Source organism: Equus caballus, chromosome 10 (assembly GCF_041296265.1).
Source record: "Equus caballus isolate H_3958 breed thoroughbred chromosome 10, TB-T2T, whole genome shotgun sequence".
In the NCBI taxonomy this organism is placed as follows: Eukaryota; Metazoa; Chordata; class Mammalia; order Perissodactyla; family Equidae; genus Equus; species Equus caballus.
Window position 1 is genome coordinate 68,221,704 of NC_091693.1, and position 21,332 is coordinate 68,243,035.

General features: G+C 35.8%; 1 protein-coding gene across 4 annotated transcripts in view; it reads right to left on the reverse strand.

Moving 5' to 3' along the window:
• REV3L (REV3 like, DNA directed polymerase zeta catalytic subunit) overlaps positions 1-21,332 on the reverse strand; it is a 178,605-nt gene that overhangs the window by 145,994 nt on the left and 11,279 nt on the right. The window lies entirely within an intron of this gene.

Here is a 21,332-nt window from a genome sequence, read left to right on the forward strand (position 1 = left end):
AGTTCAACCTTTTCTACCAGTTCCTGGCTCTGTCAGCTTCTGCTCCCAGTAAGCTATGATTCTGTGTGTTTGCCTGTCTCTTCAGTTTTCAGGGGACTAGTTTACTCTGTGATCTCAATTCTCTGATGGATCTAAGAAGAGTTGTTGATTTTTAGTTTGTTAACTTTGTTCTTGTTCTGAGGACAAGAATGACAACTTCTAATTTCTTTCATGTCTGAGTGTGAATCAGAACTCTTATGTCCTTTTGCTATGTTCCCATCATTCCTTGAACACTTTCTTATTTTCTGGAACAATAAGATGTTCCAGGCTCATCTTGTACTTTCTATGCCCCAGCCACAGAATCAGTCATCTCTCAAGGGAGTTTTGGTTACTTTTAGTGGAGAATGTTACTTAGAAATCAAGATCTGGATGCAAAATGTGCTCATGGTAGGTGGGTGTCATTACTTCTAGAACCTCTAAGCACACAGAGCTAGGAAAATTACGTATTTATACACATACTCATATCCCTATATTTATTTCTGTATCTACCTATTTATCTATCCTACTCTCTATATAATAAAAACTATGGATTCATTCTCATACCTCCAATTTCAACCCAATAACCTAGAGACATTCTAGTTGGCCCCATTTCCAAGTTTCTCTCATGTCCAACTGTGAGAAATATGGCTCCCATTTTCCTAAATATATTTACTCTCTTGCACAAATCTAAAAAACATAAAAAGTAGCTTCAGAATTACTAACCACTACCACTGAAAAAGGCATATCTACTAACTAGAATTCAATATTTGTTTACTCTTCTGAGGGAGGAAGAATGGTAAAATTCCCATATAGTGAAATACACAAATATTAACTGTACCTTAATTAATTTTGACAAATGTGTGTATCTTTACCAAGTTGCGGAACATTTCCCATTTTCATCACCCCCAAAATTCCCGTATGCTGCTTTTCAGTCAATCCCCACCTCCTCTGAGGGAATTATTGTTCTGATTTTTCACAAGTTTTGTCTAGCACTTCATAAAATTGGAATCACACTGTACATACTCTTTTATGCCTGAAGTCTTTTTGCTCAGCATAGTGATTTTGATGCTCGTCCACGACATCACATGTAGCAGTAGTTCATTCCTTTTTATTGCTCCGTAGTAACTCCTTGTGTGGATATATCACAGTTTGCTTACCCATTTTATATATGAGACAAGAGATTCAGAGTGCCTAAACTCACACAGTTACCTGGATGAGAAGAATTCCAAAGATCTCAGAGCCAGAAGAACTCTAAGCTCCTGATTCTTAGTCTGGTGTTCTTTTAATTCTACCAAAGCACCACTTTGAACAAGCTAAACAAGAACACCACCACCAAAAACTCCACGGACATCTTTTTTAATCAAGTAAAATTAGTGATTTATAAGGAAGTACCTATTTATAATCACATCACAGATGTATTAATATTTTTTAAAATCACCACTATGATACTTTCTAACAAATTCTTAATAGGAAAGGAAAAACATACAAATTAAAAGCTCACTGAATCAAATACAAACATTTTAAAATCTTTAAGAATATCTGTATAGTTAACAACATTGACATTTCTTCCATAATCCATATTCCTTCATAATCCTTACTTCTGCCAATGGTGATTCCAAATATATCTGGCATTTCTCAAATAACATCTCCTAAACAGTTACTTTATATTCTGCCTTAAATAAAACAATTTATATGTTCACCAATTTCTGCTGTTTAATCTTATAAACTGCCAAGAGGAGTACTCTCCTAATTCTAGCATTCCTAGACAACTTTTAGCCTTGTAAGTCTCTTCTCAAGTCTGTCAAATCATCCATTTCTAATCCTCTACTTAGAAAATCTATTAATCTAGCTCTCCTTAAAACACCATATAAAAGACAGTTCTTCTTCAACCCACAATCTTTAAGCTCTCAGACCATAACTAACTTAGTTATTCTGATCTAAGGATGAGAATTTTTCTGTAATATCAAATGCTACCACTTTCCCCTCATGATGAAAGTCTATGGTGGCACCATTCAAGGTGACTGTAAGTCATTACCATAGACTGAAGAGCCAAAAGTAGGGGGATACCGACAGTGAGATTACCATTTGGTTAGACCGTCCCACCACTTCCCCCTGGGCACCAAACATACATACTCTGCTTCTTGGTCCAATGTACATGAATTTCCTGAAGTTGAAGTAACTGAGAGAATTTGACGTCTCTTCCTCAAAGGCCATGAACAAATCTATGGATCTATTATTATCTGATGTAAGCCTCACTGTAAAGTTCTCCTCTAATAGGTTTCCAGAGCTCTCAAGTATTCCAAAACAACATCCATCTCACAAGAACATGATGAAATATAAAGTGCACCTTAAAGCGCTGAGCACCTGAAGATACGATAAAATTTGAAATGCTCACACAAGTCAGGGATGTTGTGATCCTAATTCTGCTAACATGAGAACAGATTAGCTTTAGACTTAATCTATCACATATATGATGACCCAAGAACTTAGTCTATAACACAAATGAGGTAGATGAGACCAATTAACATCTTATTTCACTTACAAGTCACAATCATTCGCTCATAATTTATGAGAAATAAAATGCCAATTATTATTCTGAGTGAAGAAAACAAACAACTTAAGATGTAATCAGAGCACTGAAGAGAATTCTGTTTAAAGCAGCTCCAGCTCCTCAGTGGTCAACATGATTATAAATAAGGTGACCATATAATCTGTCATCACATTGGGATTTTTGAGAATAAAGGGGGGTGTTTTATTAATAATTATGCAAAGGTAAATTGGGGACATCCCAGACTAACTGGGATGAATAGTTATCTTAGTATTAAGAACTCCTCAAATCACAGGGACTCTTTACTTTTTCTTTCTTAGATTCTCTTCAGTAGGAATCTCCTACTGTGAAGCAGTAGGAAATCTAGCACTTGATATTAAGATTAGTGGCTATGGTATTTTAAAGAGACAGGCACATATTAAAAATGAATAACAGATCTATTCTTTTTACAGTAGCAGAGACATGAAGGGTGAATAACTTCATGCAAATCTGGATAAGACTTCTTTACCTTAACTGATGGCAACCATGAACACAGAAAAACTACACACTAATTACTAACCTTACTCACAAGCACATTTAGATTCAGATGGTACTTCCTGAGCTTCTGTGTTTAATTTTTATATTTGAAAACAATTTTCAACTATACCTACCATCTCAAAGCATACTACTTTTTGTTTTAACATACTGCAAGGGGGGAAATCTGTTTTTATTGCTAAAACTACAGAAAACACTTGATGGTTTGCAAAAGATTGTTACATGGGTGGTAGCAACACTTGGCCTCTAGCCTCTTGCCAAATACCACACCACACGTGTTCTGCATCACCAGTAAACCCAGATGCCCTTATGTGAAGTATTTCATATCCAACCAGAATTAATTAAGAGACAAACAATCCTATGGTCTTAGTGGATGAAACCAAGAACTTCTAATCTAATGTTAGGACTTTGGGAAAGTAATTTAACCTCTTTCTAAATATTCATTTTGGTCAAAGTCTAAGACATGACTGAAGAAGGTCTTGACACTGAAAAAGAAGTCAAACTCTTTATATTAAAAAATATATATAAATACTTTATGCCAGGGGTGGGCAAACTTTTTCTGTAAGAGGACAAATAGTACGTTTTAGGCTTTGTGGGCCATACAGTCTCTGTTGCAACTATTTACATCCTGTTGGACCAAAAAAGCAGCCATAGCTAATATGCAAATGAATGGGAGAGGCTGTGATCCAATAAAACTTTACTTACAAAAAACAGGCGGTGGGACTGGATTTGACTCTGAGGGCTGTAGTTTGCTAACCCCTACAAGCTCTTTTCACTAGTATCACTAGTGCCTTGGACAGTGTCTGGTACATAATACATGCTCTGTAAATGTTTATAGATGATATTATTTAATAATAAAAAAACACAAGCAAAATGTCTGAGCTGTTTTGCTACAAACATTGTGTTTATGGAGTACTTTTTGAGACTTTAACTTCCTAGGTAGAACATAAGGTTGGTATTTCTCACACAAAAATACTTTTTAAATTTTTTAAATAAAAATTTTTACTTTAATTATATTAATCACAGTCATGTCGCTATTAACTCTGCTTAACCAAGATTAATATTAATTTTCTGGCTCCTTGGGGCCATTCACATTAATAAGTAATCTGACCATATAGTATAAGGACTAGAGCTGAAAGGTCATGTTGAGTTAAGGCGATAGTTAATACCCTGACAAGGGAAAGTCAAAGGTTAGTGGAAAAAAACTCTGCAGAGGAAACTGATGTGCAGAGAAGAGAATGGAATAAAAGACCTGTTTGCACCATGCAAGGAAGATCTGAAAGATTTCTCTGTATTATAATAATAAATTTCCTTTTCATTAGAGCTTCTCTGAAAGGCTTCTGTTCTTTGCAACTAAATGATTCCTGACTAGAAAATGGATTATGAAACATTTTAGAGAGGTGTTAATAAACTTGAGCTGAATCTTTAAAAAATGAATAGACTGGGCTTCCAGTCTACATGTAATAGGGAACAGATTTACCCTGCCGCCTGAAATAATTAAAAAAACAGAAAAAGAAATGAAACAATGGTTTTCAGACATTGGACAATGGCTGGTATAGGAGAGTAATGCCCAAGAGAAGAGAAACAAAGTGAGCCCCCTCCAAGAGCTCCTTGCTTAGAGAGCGCTTCCAGGAAGCAGACGGAGAAGGAACCTAGGTGGAACCCAGCAATTTCCCTGAGTTGAGAAAATAAAGTTGGGAGGCCAAGCTTGCTAGAATTTGCCTGGCAGAGTACCAGAGAGGAGAGATCTACAGAGAGAGAGTACACAGATCTGCAGAGGGTCCCCCTAAAGTCTTCACAGAGTAATATCAGCACATGCTTGTGAGGACTCTACTCAAAGCAGGAAAAAAAATCAACTAAAAGGAGCAGAAGGAACAATCCCAGGAGCTCAGACAGTGGCAGGAATAATTTGTGTTTCATTCAGAAAGGGAAAAATCTCATACTTCACAGGACTTCAGGCAGAACAATCATAAGGTGATTGCCTTAGGAGTGGAGCAAAATCAGCCCGGTAAAGTATCTGCAAAATACATATTTGATAAAGGATCTAAGTCCAGAATACATAAAGAACCTTATCAATTCAATAAGAAGGAAAACAACAATTTTTTTAATGGGCAAAAGATTTGGATACTTCATCAAAGAAGATAGATTACTATATGAAAATAAGCACAATGAAAAGGTATTCAGTATCCTTAGTTCTTAGAAATGAAAATTAAAACAATGAGATATCATTACATTCTCACTAGAAAGGATACAATTTTAAAAAGACTAAACCAGAACCAAATGTTGATGAGAGTATGGAGAAATTTGATCTTCTAGACACTGCTGGAGGTAATGCAAAATGGTATAGCTACTTTGGAAGAGAGTTTGGCAGTTTCTTATGAAGTAAACTTACCACGTGACTCAGCAATCCCACTCCTAAGTATTTATAAAAGAAACAAAAATATGTACTCACACAAAGACTTGTACATGAATGCTCACAGCAGCTTTATTCATAATAGCCAAACTGAAAACAATCCAAATGTCCGCTCCTATTGAATGGTACATCCATATAATGGAATATGACTCAGCAATATAAAGGAACATAGTACTGATACATGCAACAATGTGGATGAAGACACAAATGGCTACATACTGTAATGATTCCATTTATATGAAATTCTAGAAAAGGCAAAACTATAGTAATTACAGTGACAAGGTAGATCAGTGGCTGCTGGGGGTGGGGAAGAAGGTTTGACTGAAAGGGGCACAGGAAACTTTTTAGGGTGATAGAAATGTTCTATATATCATGATTGTGGTGATGGATGGTGGTTACATGACTGCATACATTTGTCAAACTCATCTAACTGTATACTTAAAATTGGTCAATTTTGTTGTATGTAAATTATACCTCAATAAACTGATTAAAGAAAAAGAACAGAGGAATGAACATATCTTCACTTTGTCTTACCTGTCCCTCACAAGGATTTATAAACGCTTGACAGAAAATGGCAGTAGGTAGGAAAGTAGAGATGTAGAGATCATCAGCAAGAAAGGACAGGGAGTTGATAGGAATGATGAAGTCATAAGGAGAAATAATATGCCACTGTTACTAGATTTTAACCATTCCAATAATGAGAATAATCTGCTCCTAAAAGAGACCCTGACCAGTCCAAAATATCATGTTTTATCAAAAAGGTATTTCTTATATAACGTTCTAAGGGCTACTTAAATCAGAAGCATCCCAGACCTTCGCCATCAGACACCCTAAGTGAAAAATCCCCAAATCTACCTTTTAAAGATTTTATTTTTTTCCTTTTTCTCCCCAAAGCCCCCTGGTACATAGTTCTATATTCTTCGTTGTGGGTCCTTCTAGTTGTGGCATGTGGGATGCTGCCTCAGCGTGGTTTGATGAGCAGTGCCATGTCCGCGCCCAGGATTCGAACCAACGAAACACTGGGCCGCCTGCAGCGGAGCATGCTAACTTAACCACTCGGCCACGGGGCCAGCCCCCCCAAATCTACCTTTTAAATTGCTCCCAAAGAAATCATTTTGCAAACTGAGTCTGAGAGAACCACTATATTGGAAGGAATATACATACGTGTGTGCACATGTACATACATCAACTGGGTTTGCAATGGCTCCAGGTCAATCGAATTCAACAGTACATACGCTCTCCTTACAGGAACACAAAATCATCTGTTTCATGGAGACATAAGGGGCTCAAACAAGATCATCTACAAAAACCGCTTAGGATAATTCCAAAGTACTCAATGTTGTTTTGCTTGCCAATCATATTGGTCTTGAGTAGGAAGACAATTCTAAGCAGACCAAAAAAACACCCTTCGATCTTACTAAGTGTGAAGTTACATGATGCCATATTGCTTCTGTTTCACCATAACATACTAGGTCGTAGCAGGTGATAGCCACTTCAATTTTAATTACTATTTGTAATATCACAATATTTTCTTTAAATAAGTGATTTTTTAAAAGGTATATGCTATGTTTGCCCCTTTATTTTATAAATTCTGTTGATTTCTCATAGAATTTCCTATGGGCTTTTTCTCTGTACGTTCAACTTAATTTCAAACATCTTTAAAATCAAGTACTACTATGTCAAAAGAAAACAACAATTTAAAAATGAAACAAAGCAATGTTAGGAACTGTAGAGAACAAAGCTGAGTGAAGAGGCCAAGGTCTTTACCTTCACGAAGTTTTATTTTTGTTGTGCTAAAATATATAAAACATAAAATTTAACATTTTAACCTCTTTTGAGTGTATAATTCAGAGGCAATAAGTACATTCACATTGTTGTGCAACCGTTACCACCATCCATCTATAGAACTTTTCCATCATCCCAAACTGAAACTGTGTACCCATTAAACAATAAATCCCTATTTCCCCCTTGTCCCAGCACCCGGTAACCACTAATCTACTTTCTCTACGAATTTGACTAGTCTAGGTGCCTCACATAAGTGGCATCATACAATATTTGTCCTTCTATCATGAGTTTTTTCTACTAATTTTTATTATATGTCTACATACCAAGCACTGGACACAAAGACTGGCAGCATACTGATTTGCCCTCATGAAACTTATACTCTAATAGAGAAGACAAGACAAAAAACAAAAAACAAAATCCTGCAAGTCAATGTGATAACTGCTCTAACAGAAGTACAAGTACAATGGTGGCACAAAAGACATGAACTCTGAGGAAACTCAGGAGACCTTAACAATGAAAGCAATGTCTCAGGAGAGTTTTGAAATATGAAGAATTATCCAAATGGACATGGTCATTCCATCCAGAGGAATAGCATTCATTCATTCATCAAACATTTAATGAGTGACAACACAATGCCAAGCACTCTACACCTAGAAAAGTCAAAGTTCCTGCTTTCCTTAAGGTAAAAGCAAATGCAGAGCCATGAGATATGCATCTGAGCAAGAGCAAGCAGTTCAGACTAAAGGACAAAGTGCTTGAGAAGGAAGATGAGGCTGGCAATGCATCCAGGTATCAATCTAGAAAAACTGACTCCATACCATAGGCCAGTTTTAGAACTTTATATGAGTCACTGGTGGCACATGCTGGAAGCACATATTCCTAGAACAATCCCAAAGGTTTTTATTTCATATTTCTGGGGTGGACCCCAGGAATCTATACCCCAAGGTGATTCTAAAGCAGGTATATCCATGGACTGGTTTTTGGGAAATACCTCTGTAGAATGCGGCAAAGTAATGATGGCTTCAAAGGAGAATAATATGAACAGATTGTATGTTTAGTTTATTAATTTTCCCCTAATTATAAAGTAATACATGTTTTTATTTAAAAGATAAAAAAGCACAAAAAAGGAAAAACACTACTCAAATCTACGACCTAGAGCTAAACACTTCACATTCTGGCATAGATTTTTTTCTCTGTGTACATTATATATATTTTTAATCAGAAACATCATGCCGTACAAACTATTTTGAAGTCTGTTTTCTTCACTTAGTCATGCAAGTGAACATTTCCCCCGTCTATTCCTTCTTAGTAAGATTTTTTATGACTGCATAGCAGATCACATGTACCATATAGATGTAACTACCCCTAGGTTATTAGCCATTTTTCATGTACTTTCCTGTACCATTATCAATATGTCAACATTTGGATGAAATACGAGATTTAGAAAGATTGCTCTAGTGACAAGGGCTGAATTTGAAAAGAGGTGAAATTAGAGGCAAGTTGAGGGGCCATCCTGACAGTTCAAGCAAAAATAATGAGACCTCAATTAAAGTAGTAACAAGAGAAATGGACAGAGAATGGATTTGAGAGGCCACAATCTAAATGTAAGGGTTTCTTATCTGTTTAAGATTATATACAAAGAAATATATTTACCAAAGCCCCACAATGTATCCAAGATTAATTATTGACAAAAACATATTAGGATAAAAGAATACTATGTATTTTTACTTTTCGCGTGGGGGGGGGGGGATTTACACTCATATGCGTAAGATCAGGGTTCCAATTGTGTTTAAGTAACTTAGAGTCTTTCTTTTCATCAGAGGAAAAACAATTCCCTCTTGCAGTTCTACAACTGCGAAAGCAGAGCCATAAAGAGTCACAGTTGTCGACAGAAGCTTGATCCTCTGTTCTAGAGCATACACTGGGGCTGGAGCGGGAATTTAACACTCTAAACAAGAAACTGCCCATGATCAGGTTTACTTCAATTTTAAAAAGTATCTGTATATATTGAGGCTTTCTGCCAAAAAAGCAAATGCTTTATGCATTTGGCTCCCTGTCCTTTTATGTGGCTATTCTCCAATATCAACTTGGAGATATCCCCATTTCAAAATCTGCTAGCTACTGAAACAGGGTCAAACAAAATACTTTTCCTCTCTGTGAAAAAGTGTAATGTATCATGCCAAGGAATCTTACTAGGTAAAGCTGAGATCACATAAAAATGCTCACGATGAACCAGTTCCCTTCAAACTACTTTTTTTCCGATACTGATAGCCATTCCACAATATTAAGCTTAGACTTCAAATGTAAGGATGTTTTATGATTAAACTTTTAGACACTTGAATCAGATTCTTTTTTTTTAGTAAATCTGACACACCTCAATGGATGTAAATGAAAAAAAATTAGAAGTATAATCTTGCTTTCCTTTTTAGATAACATTCCTTTTTATTCATCTCTCGTGTAATTTAAAAAAGTAACTAGATAAGTCTCATTTATCACTTTTGATAATTCAAAGCATCTGAATCTACTCAAAAACTTTTTCCACACTTGAAACTTCCAAATTTTAAATTTGCTTTATTTGTACTAAGTGGTTTACTAATTTTTAGTGGTCTTAAATCTTCTATGCATAAAAAAGTCTCTCATTTAAAAGGCATACCATACCACTTACACTTCCAAACCATTTTCTCAATTAACAGGCTACAAAAACAAAACAAAACACTAATGCTGATTTCTTACTTGTATTGTACCTCATGTCTATTTAATTCTACATACTTCTAGGAGAATAAAATAAACATATCTGGGTCTAGCTACTTGATACCGTAATATTAATTTTTTATTCCAAATTAAATATGTAATACTATAATAAGTGAAGCATAATTCAGAATGAAAATCTAATGAATTTCAAGTAATTAACATACATAGGAAAATAAGAAAATGTTTTTGACATATAAAACTAAAAACACACCTTAGTTCATAAGTCATTAGAATTATTACATTATACTCTATCTTCACAACAACAGCCACAATCCTGGGCCATTTCTCATGGTTCCCGAATCTAATCAGATTGTTTTTAGTTGGACAAAAATTATTATAAACTTACATTGTACTAATAATCTGAAAGATCTCCGGACGTGCCAAAAAGTATATATGCTTCCATACCACAGCTTCACCTTCTGAAATATCAATACTTCAGGAATAGCAACAACAACCCTTATCATTAAGGACATCTCCCTAAAAGATAAATCTCATCATATAGAATAAAAGAGTGGGGGGAAAAAAAGAAAACACCCAGAACAAATCATACAAGAGCTATGAGACAATATTTATGGTCTAGCATATATATAACTGAAATCACAAAAACAGAACACAGAACAGGTCAAAAGAAATATATGAAGAGACAATGGCTGAGAATTTTCCTAATTAAAGCACCAAATCACAAAATGAAGGAATTGAAAGAACAGCATACAAAAGAAAACAGACACATCATATTGCAAAGGTAAAGACACATCATATCCAAAGGCACATCCAAAGACAGAAAAAAATCTTAAAGACTGTGAAAAAAAGAAAAAGACACTTTACATACAGAGAATCAAAGATAAGAATTATAGCAAAACTATGCAAGACAGACCACGACAGTGACATCTTTTAAGTGCTGAAAGAAAAAAAAGGCAATCCACAATTCTATATTCAGTAAAAATACGTTATAAAAATCAAGGAAAAATAAAGTCTCTTTCAGAAAAACAAAAACTGAGATAATTCATTACCACCAGACTTGCTCTACAATAAATGTTAAAGGAAGTTCTTCAGGCAAATGATATATGACATCAGACAGAAACTTGGATCCACACAAAGAAATCACCCAACACTAGAAATGACATAAATGAAAGTAAACATGAAACTTCATTTATTTCTTATTTGTAATTGCTCTAAAATATAACTGCCTCAAGCAAAAAATAGTAGCAATATATTTTGTGTTGATAGCATATATAAAAGTAAAATGTATGACAACAAAAGCACAAAGGATGAGCAGGAAGGACTGGGAGTATAAAATTGAAAGGCGTTATAGTACATATGAAGATAAGTACTATTATATGACGGAAGACTGTGATTAGTTACAAATGTATACTATAAACCTTAGGGCTGTCACTAAAATAATTTCAAGAAGAGGTATAATAAATGAGCAAATAGTGGAGAGAAATGAAATGTTAAAACATCCAAGTAATCCAAAAGAGGAAAAAAGCAGCAAAGAACTGACAGAATAATAGAAAACAGCTACCATAGTGGTAGATTTTAGTCCAACCATATTACTACTTACATTAAATGTACACAATCTAAACACACCAATTAAAAGACAGATTGTCAGACTAGATAAACAAACAAGCCTAACCATATGCTATCTACAAGAAATCCATTTTAAATATGAAAACATAAATGGGGTGAAAGTAAAAGGATGAAAAAAAGATATGTTGGGAGACAATTCTCCATGGGTCTCTGTTGGGGTGGCTATCTTTGAACCTACTTAGCAGTACTTGGCCTACAACCATCTCCCCAATTTCTCCTTATTAATAAGCTATAAAGTGGAGATTCAGGAATCTCATGTCTATTGCCAGCATCTAAGGGATTTTGTGCAAGTTAACTTGTTAGCGTTCAAAAAGGTAAAATCTAAGACCCTTCACAATTCTTGACATGATATACCATGTAAACACTAACCAAAAGAAAGCTGAAGGGGCTACATTAGTAACACACACAGACAACTTCGGAACAGGGATAAAGAGGCCATTTCATCAGGAAGACAAAATAATCCTAAATATGTATGGGCCTAACAAAACTTCAAACTACATGAAAACAAAAGCTGACAGAACTGAAAGAGAAATAGACAAATCCACAACTTCAGTACTCCTATTTGATAGAACAAGCAGATGATAAACATGTGGAAACATCAAGCTTACTAGTAAAAGAAAATACACAAACTCACAATGATATCATTTACACCTATAAGACTTAATTTAAAACTTAACAAGTCTGACAATTCTAAATGTTGGTGAAGATGTGGAGCATCAGAAACTTTCCTACACTGGTGGTGGGAGTCTTGATAGAAGCACTTTGGAAAATAATTTGGCATTACCTAATAAAGCAGAGATGTGCACACCCTAACCAGCAATTCCAGCCCTGGTAGAACTGGGATAAACTCTTACACACTGCACTGGAAGGCATGTACAATGGTTTTCATAAGAGCACTGTTTATAATTGAGGATAAAAAACAGGAAACGACTCAAATGTTCACAAATAGGAGAATGAATAAATAAAATCGTGGTAGTCATATAACGCAACACTATACAGCAGTGAAAATGAATGAATGACAGCTATATAAGTCAACACGGATGATTCCCCAAAACATAATGGGGAAAAAAATCACAGAACTCAAAAATAAGTAGCTCCAAAAAGATAAAACTAAACAATATATATGTTTAGGGATATACACAGGTGAGATAAAACTATAAAGAAAAGCAAGGAAATGATTAACCAATATTAGATAGGAGAGGAGGAGGCAATCAGGGACTTCAAAGATATTTGTAATGTTCCATTTCTTATACTGGGTAGTGGACAGGTATTTGTTGTATATTCTTTATACATATTATAGATATTATCATACTTATTTTAATTTCATATTTTAAAATTCTTATGAAGAATAAGTAATAAATACAGATTCACTCAGCAAATATTAAAAACAAACCCCCCAGGGCTGGCCCAGTGGCGCAGCGATTAAGTGTGCACATTGCACTTCTCGGCGGCCCGGGGTTCGCCGGTTCGGATCCCGGCTGTGGACATGGCACCATTTGGCAATAAAGCCATGCTGTGGTAGTGTCCCATGTATAAAGTAGAGGAAGATGGGCAAGGATGTTAGCTCAGGGCCAGTCTTCCTCAGCAAAAAGAGGAAGATTGGCAGCAGATGTTAGCTCAGGGCTAATCTTCCTCAAAAAAAAAAAAACCCAAAATAAAATAAAATCATGAAATACAAGTGCAACATGTTCTGTTAGGCCCAATTAGATACTGAGACTCACATGACCCAAACAGGCCATACAAGACATTGCTCATAGTTAGCAGAATATAAAACATGAAACAACATGCCAAGAAGACAGTGTCAAGTAGTTACTCTTCAGCAGAAATCTGCACAGTAATTTAGGGACTATTCTTTCTCCACCCCGACCCCTACTCCCCACCCCCAGGGCAGGTCAAGTGTAAGAGGATCGGTATAGTAGCTAGGCTATCTTAGAACTACCAAATAGCAACCACTATCTCCAGTCCCATGGACACAGCTTCCTGAACCTCACAACTGACTTGCTCAATTACAAGAGTTATCACACCCAGTGAAGCCCAAAGCTGTAGTCTATCACGGGTATTTACAGTTCATTCACAGCCCTCCTAGTTCATATGTAATTTACTAACCACAAGTCACTTTTACAAAAAGCAATAGTGTTAGGTTACACAGCGCTGACATTCTATCTTTATCAGGTTTCCAAGTGAATAAAACTAGGAAGTTAACCCAAGGCCACAGTTGTCCAGAGAAAAGAAAAGCTATTATTAACTCTTTACTCACAACAAATAGGGAGATTCAGTTTAGAATGGCACTGAGCTAAACATCTATTAATATATTTCAATGAATCTAAGATGCCAATGATTCTAAGACATCATTAATTTTTGCACTGCCAAGAAACAACAAATGCTGCTAATTATATACGGTGCACCACTGATTGTAAAACACATCCCCATTACTGAGATATAGAAATGGGGGGAAACACACTTTTTAGAATCAATGAAATACAGAATAACCCTTCTCCCAATTTTTCACTAAAATATTTAAGATATACAACCCTGGGGCTGGCCCGGTGGTGCAGTGGTTAAGTGTGCACCTTCCACTTCTCAGCGGCCCGGGGTTCACCGGTTCGGATCCCTGGTGTGGACGTGGCACTGCTTGGCAAAAGCCATGCTGTGGTAGGTGTCCCACGTATAAAATAGAGGAAGATGGGCACGGATGTTAGCTCAGGGCCAGGCTTCCTCAGCAAAAAGAGGAGGACTGGCAGTAGTTAGCTCAGGGCTAATCTTCCTCAAAAGAAAAAAAAAAAAGATATACAACCCTATTTTCCATCTTGGAGAAACAGTCTGCTCCAAAAGAAACCAGATGCCTACTAAAAACTTTCTGAGATGTCTAAGGTTGTATTCTCTCACTGAATACCTCTCGTTTTTCATCTATTCTAAAAAGACAATTCCCAATATCAACATAACTGATGGGGCAAAGCCCTCTCCATCCTGGATGTTGAATTAGCTTGTGTGACTGATTAAATCATCAAAAAGCCCAAAGGGCCTTTACAACCTGGAGACTTTCATGTAATGCTCTGGTTAAATACAAACAAAAAAGCCCCCAAAAAACATACTGCCTCAGGCTATCAGGAATAAGTTTGTTCTCACAAGACACAGAGACTGTGCGGTGAGAACAGGGGAAAACTCTTAAACCTCAATCCAGTAGAGGCATACTAGATGAAAGTTTTCATCTAAGCGTTGTCCACAATTATTAGTTCTGTATATCTGGGAGGCTGATTCTATCAGCTTATAAGTGGAAAATGACGACAACTAAGTGGACTCTCCATACTCTGCCTACTGGCAAAACACCAGTGCTGGATAAACAGCTTCTTGTTCACAGACCGCTAAGTATGGGACCTATATAAATATTCAACAGCATACATAACATATCTTCTCAAAACGCCAAAGAGAAGAATCTGTGATAATTTACATTGGGAAACAGACGAAATGTAGAAAGTATTTTCTGTATGTCTTCAGTAAGATACAACAAAATTAAGTTTCTGTGAAACATCTTTTCATAAGGAAAGATGATCAGTTAAGAACACTAGGAAGGAATAAACACACAAGAAACATATGCAGACTAAGATACAGATGGAACCCTAAGAGATAAGGAAAAAGGAAAGAATATAAAGAACAAAATTAAAATCCACTTTCGAGATGAGAAAGAACAAAGTCAATACTGCAGAAAGACATATCAGTAACACAGAAGATGAAAACAAAAATGTTCCCCAAGAATGCGAAAGGAAGAAGTTAAAAATTAAGACGGAGGACAAGTATAAAAAAGAAATGTGATCCAATCCATAAATAATGGGTATTTCTTTCAAAAAGAAACAGCATAACATATGGTATAGAAACAATAACCAAAGGTATAACAGAACAGCTAACCCCAAATAAAAAGCACCCACTTCTCCACATCAAAAGGATTTTCCCGTCTCAGTCAAAATTAAAAGACACCAGAATAATGTTCAGAGAATTTTAAAGGAAAAAGCTGGGACACACGAAAACCATACTGAGCCATGCTGTCATTAAAACATTCAGGAACAAAAAAGCCATTTTCAGATATTCCAGGGTTCAGAAAAGTAACCCCCAAGTATATCTCCTGAAAAATAGTACCTGAAAACAAATTTGAGGCAACCTAAAAAGAGAATAAAAATTGGAACTCAAGAAAGGATATCAAAGTGTCATATAAAGAGATTAGTGGTGGTACTCCATACCAAATTAATATGTACAGGTGAAACTGCTCTACCGAAACTGAACACATAAGCTAAAACTTTTTGAAAGAGATGATATACAGTTTAAAACATTCAACATTTATAAGTTAAAGATTAACTTGGGGAGCTGAGAGCATTAAAAAGCTAAAATAAGCTAAATTCCTTGTGTTATAGAAAAGAAAATAATACTTTTTGTTTTTGAATGTTATAATTACAACTACATTTCTGTACAGATGCTTTTAAAAATGATTTCTGTATCTATGCTTTTAAAAAAATAAAATACATAAAACAAGGTCTATGCCGTACAAAACAAAAACCAAAGGAAAGCATAAAATAAAATTATTAAAAAGTGTAAAATTAAAGGAGTAAAAATCAAACACATCAATTATAACAAACTTTTATTGTTTAAAATCTCCCTATTAGAAAGATACTCAGATGGGGTTAAAAAAATGAAGTGACATAAAAAGGATTAAAAACGGTGACAGGCAATGAATGATTATTGAGGAAATAGTCAAACTAAAAGGAAACAGGAATAACAATTTTGACATGGGACAAGAAGTAGGATTCAAGAAGAAAAAGAAATAAAGGGTCTCTTTAGATTGATAAAAAGATATCTACAGTGCAACTCAAATACTGTCTAGGTCTACAGCTGTTCGTTATAGGTCTGCAACAAGACAAGTATAAAACTTGAAAGTAAGCATTTAGATAATCTAAAAGGGGAATTCTATACCTGTTTAATATAATAATAAAAAAGGAAGCTTGTATTCCGCTTGTTGGTTTTTCTTTTTCATTTCACTTTTCCAGTAACTGACTTTTTTTTTTTTTTGCTGAGAAAGATTACCCCTAAGCTAACATCTGTGCCAATGTTCCTCCACTTTTTTTTTTAAAGATTTTATTATTTTTTCCCTTTTTCTCCCCAAAGCCCCCCAGTACATAGTTGTAATTCTTTGTTGTGGGTCCATCTAGTTGTGGCATGTGGGACGCTGCCTCAGAGTGGTTTGATGAGCAGTCCCATGTCCGCGCCCAGGATTCGAACCAATGAAACACTGGGCCGCCTGCAGTGGAGCACGCGAACTTAACCACTCGGCCATGGGGCCAGCCCCTCCTCGACTTCTTATATGGGGGTCACCACCAAAGCATGGTTGATGAGTGGTGTAGGTCTGCACCAGAGATCTGAACCTGCAAACCTGGGTTGCTGAAGCAGAACATACTGAACTTAACCATTATGCCACAGGGCCAGACCCCACTTTTAATATATTTTAAAGTATCAGAAAAAATATTGATGCTCCACCACGAATAGTCTGAAAAGCACTGCTATAAAAGACATATCAGTTATGAAACTTTAGAGATGTAAAGAAAAAGTGAAGAACAAAATGGAAGTGGGAAACAAGCCCATTTCATGACAGATGAGATATAAAAATAAGTATATAGAGGATGAAAACAAATTACAAAGTGTCATATTTTCTTTAGAAACTCATCTATTATAAGATGTCCCATCAATTTAATATCAGCTGTCCAGGAGGGAAAATTTATGTATTTATGTGTATTAAATGTACACATTGTGAGATGTCAACATCAGAAATGTTAATTTTTTAAAAAGGATTAATCAAGGAAATGATAGTAAGTCAACAATTTGGTATAAATAAACAGAAAACTTTAATTATCAATGAAACATTTATAAAGATACTGATGATATAATAGACGCTAAAGAACACCTCAATAACTTTAAAAAATAAAAACTACATAAAGCATGGCAAAAATTGGTTTTCAACCATTCCCCACGATAAACCATTTTAAGATTTCTGTTTATTTTTGCTTTTTTGATGCTGCTGGCAAAATTACATATGAAGAAAGGGTCTACCTACTTTAAAAACTTTTGAAAACTCTACTAAATGACTCAAAACATACTCATCTGTCCAGCCTCTCAGTTTTCTAATTCCCTTTTCATATAGAAGTCCAGGGAAGAAGTCAAAGTATTTCATAATGTCAGATAATACACAGGAGCAGATGCCTCTGCTCCCCTTTCCTAGCTCCCCTCTATCTTATTAAAAATGCAGGATATTATTTGGGTAGTGGGTGGCATTATTGCTTTCTTAAAAAAGTCACTGTCTGTCTTTCTTCTACGGGGCCCACTGGGTAAATGCTTGCCTGATCTAGCCACCCTAATAAATAATAAAGGCTAGCTGCATAGGTAAAGGGTTATATATGAGTTAGAGCATTGCCTGAACCACTACAACTATATATGTGTTGTACACATTACTCACACACACACAAACTGAAGTAGATGAGAATCAAAGCAACATTATTAACGATGGATCCTAAGTGAAACAAAGTATTTTCCATCTATGCTACAACAGTCTATCTAAAAACAGCTCTCCAAAGGATGATCCTACTTCTTGGATTGGTCTGTCAAAAGGAGTGGTCTCATGACAGAACCAAACCTAGAAGAGAAAAAAGTAAATCAAAGATAGGATCCTTTTGAAACTGTTCATTTTAAGTCACAGAGTTTTAAAAGGTAAGTTCTCTAAATAAGATGTGATAAAGTTGGGATCTTTTTGTTCCATTCGTGTGCCTAATATTTAAACCTAACTTCAACTAAACATGATCTAAAAGCCTCACTTAAGATATAAAAGTTCTTTATAAAGATGAAAGAAAATTAAATAAAAGGTATTTACCATAAGGATAAACAAACTGAGAAAAATATTCGCAATTCACCTCAGAGGGAAACCAATTCCTAATATATGAAGAGCTCCTTGGAATTAATAAGCAAAAGACCAAGACTTTCAACAGGAAAGTAGGTTAAAAAAAAAATTAAAGACAAACAAGTAGTACACGGAGAAGGAAATACAAATGGCTCTCAAGCATATAGAAAGGCACTTGATATCACTCAAAATAAAAGAAATACAATTTAAAACTACACTGAGATCCATGTTTTTACCTGTCAAATTGGCAAAGATCAAAACATTTGAGAACACAATCTTGGTGAAGACATGAAAAAAGTCTCATATTGCTGGTGGGAGTACAGATCGAAACAACCTCTGTATCACAGTTTTTCTCACTCAACGAAATCCTCGTAGGACATTTAAAAATTGTAGAACACAAGACATATTCAGCCCAGTATGGGCTGTTGGTGATTTTCAAAAAATTGTTATAATTGTCAGCTTTTATAGAATTTTGTTCACATAATGAAGCAGATAGGTGGGCAAGTTTAAGAAACCTGGATGATGAACACAGCACTCTGGCTCCATCTGCTGCTCATCCCATGATACCTCATTGTGCTCTTAGTAGGTGCTCAATAAATATTTGTTGTGTGAATGGGACCAGGAATGATGCTAAGGGATGATGAGAATGGAATAAAACAAGAACAAGGAATTAACTAAATTTATCTGAATTGTTGAATACACTGCTTACATAAACAGTACACTTTTTTAAGATCAGGGCACCATCACTCTGGCAAATGTTTCCAGAAAAATGAGGCAGCCAGCAAGAGTGGTATAGTAGACTGTTGCAGTAATGGCCCACTCATGAGTCACACACTCTTAGGAAACCCCTCCCCACACTGACTCTGGGGTTGGCCACATGATTTGCTTTGGTTCATGGGAAAACAGAAAATATATGGGGCTTGCCTTCACTTGCTGTTCCTGTAACCGCTACTAGTGCCCCCAGGTGAAGGCTAGTCAGCTAGAGACACAAGGCCCTCCACCACCCCAGCCAACAGCCAGCCCCAGAATCCAGACATATGAGTGAAGACATCCTAGACCAATCAGCTTCTAGCTGACAACTTATCAGCTGATTGCAGCCCCAGAAGCAAGCCCAGCCAGAAGCAAAAGCAGAACTGCAACTGAGCCCAGCCCAGAATCTTGGGCTAAGAAATGGCTACTGTTTCACATCATCATTAAGTTTTGGGGAGGTTTGTTAGGCAAAGACTAATACAGGTGGAGGCCAGCCCCGGCGGCCTAATGGTTAAGCTCGGCATGCTCAACTTCAGCTGCCCGGGTTCAGTTCCTGGCACAAATCTACACCAATCATCTGTTAGTGGCCATGCTGTGGCAGCCGCTCACATACAAAAAGAGGAAGACTGGCAACGGACATTAGCTTAGGTGAATCTTCCTCAGCAAAAAGAAAAACAAAAAAACTGATGCAAGTTGGGAGGGGAACAGGATTGGTGGACAAGGAAAATTTTTGCTTTACTTGTTTCTGTTTTTTAAATTTCATAAGAATACATTCATATACTACTTGTTTAATTAAACTAAACTTATAAAAATATTTTATATCAGATTGATAGTAAAGTCCTATCACCTTATAAACATACACATGAAACAAAACAATTCAGTCCAAATGGGAAGATGAATTTGAGAGGAGACATTAATATTACTCAGAAACAAATGGGTCAGTAAAGAGTACCAAGGTATACTATCACAAAAAAATAGTGAATAAGAATATATTCACGGTCACTGCCACACCTCAATAACGGCTAATCTCAAATTCTGGAAGTGTCAGGAAGCATACATCTCATATTTTGCTTTCTCTGTTTAGGCAGGTAATGGCCTAACACATGTTCCTTCATTTTAATCTTCACATGCTAAGAGATAAACATATGCTGAATAACTTCAGGCAAAAGTTAATTGACCTCTCCATGCCTTATTTCCTCAACTGTAAAATGGAGATAATAATACCTATTTTATACCATTGTTGTGAAGATTAAATCACTCAGAACAGGGTACAAAGCAAGGGCTCAATAAACGGTCTATCACCTGTTAGTAAACGATATCAAATTAAGGTCTTTTGACTAACCTGGCTTCTATTTTAAAATCACTAAGCATCATCAACCAAGGTATGAATCATCAAAATTAATTTGAAAATTTTTCTAATGACTTCATGAAAAAAATTAAAAGACAATGTTACTAAAAACCAAAATAAAACAAAACAAAACCTGGGAATATATGTAGGAAAAATATGGTGAAGAGCATCAAAACTCCTGGCAATAATGAATTCATTTGGTCCACATTCCACAATCTCAAATAAGTTTAAAAACCAAAGGTTTCAATTTTTGTGTGTGTTACAACTTCACAAAAGGCAAAAACAAGAAGAGAGCAGTAAATCCTACCATCATCTTTATTGTGATCTCTGGTGCACATACTTTCAACACGTTCTACCATCATTTTAAAAAAAGAAGGCACTACTGATGGCTTTGGAAAATGAAGCTTTCACAAGAAATACACTTAACCTAATCCGCAGCACTGGAAAACTGTAGTTACTCCTTGATCGATGACTTAACACTGCCCTTTTTCAAGGAAAGATCAGGCCTGTCTACATATATATACACACACATCAACAGTTAAAGAAGAAAACTCAGGCCTGAGTGGGGTACTTATAAAAAAAGTCAATTTTTTAAAATGTGTTCTTAAACAGGTAATTACCTAGCCTGTAGACATGAGTCAGGGACCGACTATAAACAGCCTTATAC